This window comes from Oncorhynchus mykiss, chromosome 15 (assembly GCF_057628025.1).
Source record: "Oncorhynchus mykiss isolate SJ-2025 chromosome 15, ASM5762802v1, whole genome shotgun sequence".
Lineage (NCBI taxonomy): Eukaryota > Metazoa > Chordata > Actinopteri > Salmoniformes > Salmonidae > Oncorhynchus > Oncorhynchus mykiss.
Genome location: NC_143036.1, coordinates 66,336,885 through 66,342,994, shown reverse-complemented (window position 1 = coordinate 66,342,994; position 6,110 = coordinate 66,336,885).

The window sequence follows — 6,110 nt, the reverse complement described above, 5'->3', positions numbered from 1 at the left end:
AATATCAATGAGAAATATCTATGTTTTCTGTAGTTGCCAGAACAATTGTTGTGCTGGCTCTCTGTTGAGAAGTTCAGGGAGGGGACTGGACGTCTGAAAAAAACAGGATCCAAGGTAAACAGTAAGAGTGATGTAATGTAGATATACAGAATAATATTATATCAACAACAAGCTGAAGGCAACAGTAGTGTTAAAACTCACATTGCTTCAGTGAATATGAGCTACATTTATGGATTTTATATTAAATATTTAAATGTGACAACTAATCAAGTAAAATGTAAATTGCCTATGGTTGTGGTTGAATAGTCTTGGGTATCAAGATACATTGTAAATAATGTATATTGTTTAATGGCTGACAGATTTGATACGAGGCCAGTGACACCCAGATAACTGTGGTAAAAAAAAGATTTATCCCCCAAAACATGTCTGCTCTATAGGGGATATCTTCAGTCTTTTTCATGAATCATACTCCCGCAACAGGCAGCATGCCCTGGACCTCGCAACAGGCAGCATGCCCTGGACCTCGCAACAGGCAGCATGCCCTGGACCTCGCAACAGGCAGCATGCCCTGGACCTCGCAACAGGCAGCATGCCCTGGACCTCGCAACAGGCAGCATGCCCTGGACCTCGCAACAGGCAGCATGCCCTGGACCTCGCAACAGGCAGCATGCCCTGGACCTCGCAACAGGCAGCATGCCCTGGACCTCGCAACAGGCAGCATGCCCTGGACCTCGCAACAGGCAGCATGCCCTGGACCTCGCAACAGGCAGCATGCCCTGGACCTCGCAACAGGCAGCATGCCCTGGACCTCGCAACAGGCAGCATGCCCTGGACCTCGCAACAGGCAGCATGCCCTGGACCTCGCAACAGGCAGCATGCCCTGGACCTCGCAACAGGCAGCATGCCCTGGACCTTGCAACAGGCAGCATGCCCTGGACCTCGCAACATGCAGCATGCCCTGGACCTCGCAACAGGCAGCATGCCCTGGACCTCGCAACAGGCAGCATGCCCTGGACCTCGCAACAGGCAGCATGCCCTGGACCTCGCAACAGGCAGCATGCCCTGGACCTCGCAACAGGCAGCATGCCCTGGACCTCGCAACATGCAGCATGCCCTGGACCTATGAACTATTGGAAGGTTGTGTTAACAACAAAGATAGACACTTTAAAACAAGTTTGCTCCCTTGACTCTTTAAAAAAAAACATAGGAAACCCGATATAGTATATTTACTGTGATAGTATTGATATCATTCATGGTGTAAGATATGTCTGTAAAGCCTCCATGATTCCTTGCAGATTTGGGTCACTTACACACACTGAGATACCAGACAATACACATATTGCATATTGACAGGGAGATATTTATACAGCAGGGTTTCCCAAACCTCTCTGTGAGTTCTCCCAACTGGTCAACGTATTTTCAAACCTAGATTAAAAGCAGGTGCGCTCAGCCTGGCCTCAGAGCCATAGGAAACATACTATACATATAGGCGAGTTGGTTGTTTAGCAACAAAACCAACGCATGCGCAACTATGGGGCAAAATTAGATTGTTGACAACATGTCAACTATATTTAGTCTCCAAATGTTTATTGAAAACAAGTACATTTGCACAATGTGCCCTTGTGGTCTCTTAAATACGTTGTTACAGTTGTTGGTTAGCTAGCTAGTGAGTTGTAGCCTTATTAGCATTGACATAAAATCAGTCAAAACACCTCAAAACAAGACGTAGTATCAAGAACAAGATTAAACTAGGTGAAACGAGCCACCTATGATTCCCCACATGGCAGCTTGCTAGCTTTCTGATCATTCGGAATGACTTCCGACCACATCAATGTGCGTGCATCATTTTTGTGACATTGTCAGCCAACACGTCTATTTATGAGCACCTCTAAGACATATTATATATACTAATGGTCTAGTTATTTCAGACAGAAAGTATGGAGGTTGGTCGGGGAGGAAGGGTGGATTTAAACCGCGACTGTCTAGCAAAAGGTTGCATGTTCAAGACACGTCGGGGACAACTGTAGCATTTTAGCAGGATTGGGTATGTTACTTTCTAAATGTCATCCGTTAGTTACTAGTTACCAGTCCAAAATTATGAATAGTAATGTAACTTTTGGATTACCCAAACTCAGTCAAATAATCTGACTACTTTCCGTTTCTTTTGGATTACTTTCCCCTTAAAAAATTAGAAGAAGACAAAAAGGATCCATCAAATGCATTTGGTGTGTCATCATAGTCTCTGACTTTCAAAGTATCTGGAATCCTATTATTGATTAGAATGTTTTTGCTGGAAACGTAACTGATTACAGTTTGTTTGTAATCAAATGGCATGTAACTGACTAAGTAATCAGTTACTCCCAAACGTTGCATTTTAGTTTAACCCTTCCCCTAACCCTTATTCTAACCTTAACCGAATTCACCTCACCTGGATAATATCAGATGAGGGAATGGTACAGTATTCTGGTGTTATGTACTTGTCACAATGGGGCCTGTTATTTAGTGTGTAATTTAGTGTGTAATACACAGTAATACTAAATGCTCTACAGAATGCTCTTCTCTAACAGAAGAAAAGATTGGTGCCAAATAAGCCTATTCTACCAGAACACAAATTGCACTGTCCATCATTTCTCGAGAGATTTATGATTTGAATGACTTGCTGTATGATCAAACAAGGTCTTCAATTAAATAACTGTCCATAACATAAGGATTACCAGAGTGCTATTTGACAGGGCTGGAGCCCCAACCAGTAAGGTGATTGGTGGACGTTATAAGGAAGGTGAAGCATGTAGATCCATGACAGGAATGCATCAGTGTTGGAGCCTCTGGCAGTGGCACACACACATCTGTTAGTCACACTACAGCGTCATGGATCTCCTGCCCCTCTCTGTCGCCCCCATGTGGTGGGTATTGTCTTCTCTCCATCGCTCTCTCTGTCGACCCCCTCTGCACACACACACACACACACACCCGTGTGTGTGTGTGTGTGTGTGTGCTTGTGTTTGTGTGTGTGTGTGTGTGTGTGTGTGTGTGTGTGTGTGTGTGTGTGTGTGTGTGTGTGTGTGTGTGTGTGTGAGAGTGAGTGAGTGAGTGAGTGAGTGAGTGAGTGAGTGAGTGAGTGAGTGAGTGAATGAGTGAGTGAGTGAGTGTATACATAATGCACACAGGGGTTGGCAGGTACATGCATGTGTGTGTTATGGCTTGCATCATGTGCATATGTGTTTGTGTGTGAGGTAGAGACAGGCAGGAAAAGGTGCATGCATGACAGTGTGAATCCATGTCTCTATCCATGTGCCCACGTGTCAGAGTGAAACCGTGTCAGAGTGAAACTAAAGTATGTGTGAGTGAGACTATACTAGGTGTGAGTGAGACTACAGTATGTGTGTGAGTGAGACTACAGTATGTGTGTGAGTTAAACTACAGTATGTGTGTGAGTGAGACTACAGTAGGTGTGAGTGAGACTACACTAGGTGTGAGTGAAACTACAGTAGGTGTGTGAGTTAAACTACAGTAGGTGTGTGAGTGAGACTACAGTAGGTGTGAGTGAGACTACACTAGGTGTGAGTGAAACTACAGTAGGTGTGTGAGTTAAACTACAGTATGTGTGTGAGTGAGACTACAGTAGGTGTGAGTGAGACTACACTAGGTGTGAGTGAAACTACAGTAGGTGTGAGTGAGACTACACTAGGTGTGAGTGAAACTACACTAGGTGTGAGTGAAACTACAGTAGGTGTGAGTGAGACTACACTAGGTGTGAGTGAAACTACAGTAGGTGTGAGTGAAACTACAGTAGGTGTGAGTGAGACTACAGTATGTGTGTGAGTTAAACTACAGTATGTGTGTGAGTGAGACTACAGTAGGTGTGAGTGAGACTACAGTAGGTGTGAGTGAGACTACACTAGGTGTGAGTGAAACTACAGTAGGTGTGAGTGAAACTACAGTAGGTGTGAGTGAAACTACAGTAGGTGTGAGTGAGACTACAGTATGTGTGTGAGTTAAACTACAGTATGTGTGTGAGTGAGACTACAGTAGGTGTGAGTGAGACTACAGTAGGTGTGAGTGAGACTACACTAGGTGTGAGTGAAACTACAGTAGGTGTGAGTGAGACTACAGTAGGTGTGAGTGAGACTACAGTAGGTGTGAGTGAGACTACACTAGGTGTGAGTGAAACTACAGTAGGTGTGAGTGAGACTACACTAGGTGTGAGTGAAACTACAGTAGGTGTGAGTGAGACTAAAAGCACAGATCTCTGCAAAAAATACCATAAAACAATCTCTGCATCATGATCATTTAAAGTAAGTCAACTGCATGTGATGCAGTTGCGAGTGGCAGTATTTGGAACACACACTGAATAATTTGCCTTCCTGTCTATTTGAAATGTTATGGTATTTTGATCAGAACGGTGATATTTTGCATGACAAACATGTTGCCTGGAATGAGCCCAACATATATAGCCATCAATACAGGGCTAAACTCGAATCATACTATACCGGCTCGGACGCTCGACAGATGTGGCAGGGCTTGCAAACTATCACGGATTACAAAAGGGAAACCCAGCCGTGAGATGCCCAGCGACGCGATCCTACCAGAAGAGCTAAATGTCTTCAATGCTCGCAAGCAACACTGAACCATGCATGAGAGCACCTTCTGTTCCGGAAGACTGTGTGATCTCGCTCTCCATAGCCAATGTGAGTAAGACCTTTAAACAGGTTAACATTCACAAAGCCACATGGCCAGATGGAATACCAGGATGCATACTTAGAGCATGCTCTGACTAGCTTGCAAGTGTCTTCACTGACATTTTAAATTTTCAAGTTTTAATAATGTCACGTGCACAAGTACAGTGAAATGCTTTTCTTGCAAGCTCTAAACCCAACAATCCAGTAAAAAAAATTAAAAAATAAGAAATCATCTATCCTTGACCCGGTCTGTAATACCAACTTGTTTCAAGCAGACTACCACAGACCACTATAGTCCCCGTGCCCAAGAACGCCAAAGTGACCTGCCTAAATTGCTATCGCCCCGTAGTACTACCATCTATAGCCATGAAATGCTTTGAAAGGCTGGTCATGGCTCACATCAACACCATCATCCCAGACACCCTGGACCCACTCCAATTCGCACATAGCCCGCACAGATCCACAGATGACACAATCTTTATTGCACTTCACACTGCCCTCACCCACCTGGACAAAATAATACCTATGTAAGAATTATGTTCATTGACTACAGCTCAGCATTCAACACCATAGTCCCCTCCAAGCTCATCACCAAGCTCAGGACAATGGGGCTCAACACCTCCCTCTGCCACTGGATCCTGGACTATGCTTACCAGTAGCCAGTGATATAGTGTTCCAAAACATAGGTGGGTTAACTCTGATTGCCGGTAGTGGGGAAAAAAGTAACTCTCCCCATGCTTTCAATGTTTTTTTTTTAGGTGGGTAAACAGCATTTACTTGCGGTTTCCCTCCACTAGGCCTACACCCCTGCCGGTAGCCTACCCTCTCAGCCAAATCATTTTTAAACACATGAACACACGCAGAATAGGTAGTCTACATTCAAAACAATACATGAGTTCAATTAAAACATTGTCCATATTTAATGAGTTAAATGCTTGGAGTTTTCACCGTGTTTCATCGTGTGACATAAAACACAACCTTTCTTTCTTTACATTAATGCCATTTATGACAGTGTTATTTGTCATTACTCTCAGGTAATCAAGGTAAGACACAAGTACAGACTGTGTGAAGTAACAATGTTTATTGTAACCACTGGGGCAGGCAAACGACAGGTCAAGGCAGGCAGGGGTCGACAATCCAGAGTAGAGGCAAAGGTACAGGACGGCAGGCAGGTACAGGGTCAGGACAGGCAAGGGTCAAAAACCAGGAGGACGAGAGAAAAAGAAGCTGGGAAAAGACAGGAGCTGACAGGGCGACCGCTGGTAAGCTTGACAAACAAGACCAACTGGCAACAGACAAACACAAAACACAGGTATAAGTACACAGGGGATAATGGGGAAGATGGGCGACACCTAGAGGGGGGTGGAGACAACCACAAAGACAGGTGAAACAGATCAGGGCATGACAATTACTAAGCATTTACCAATTGAA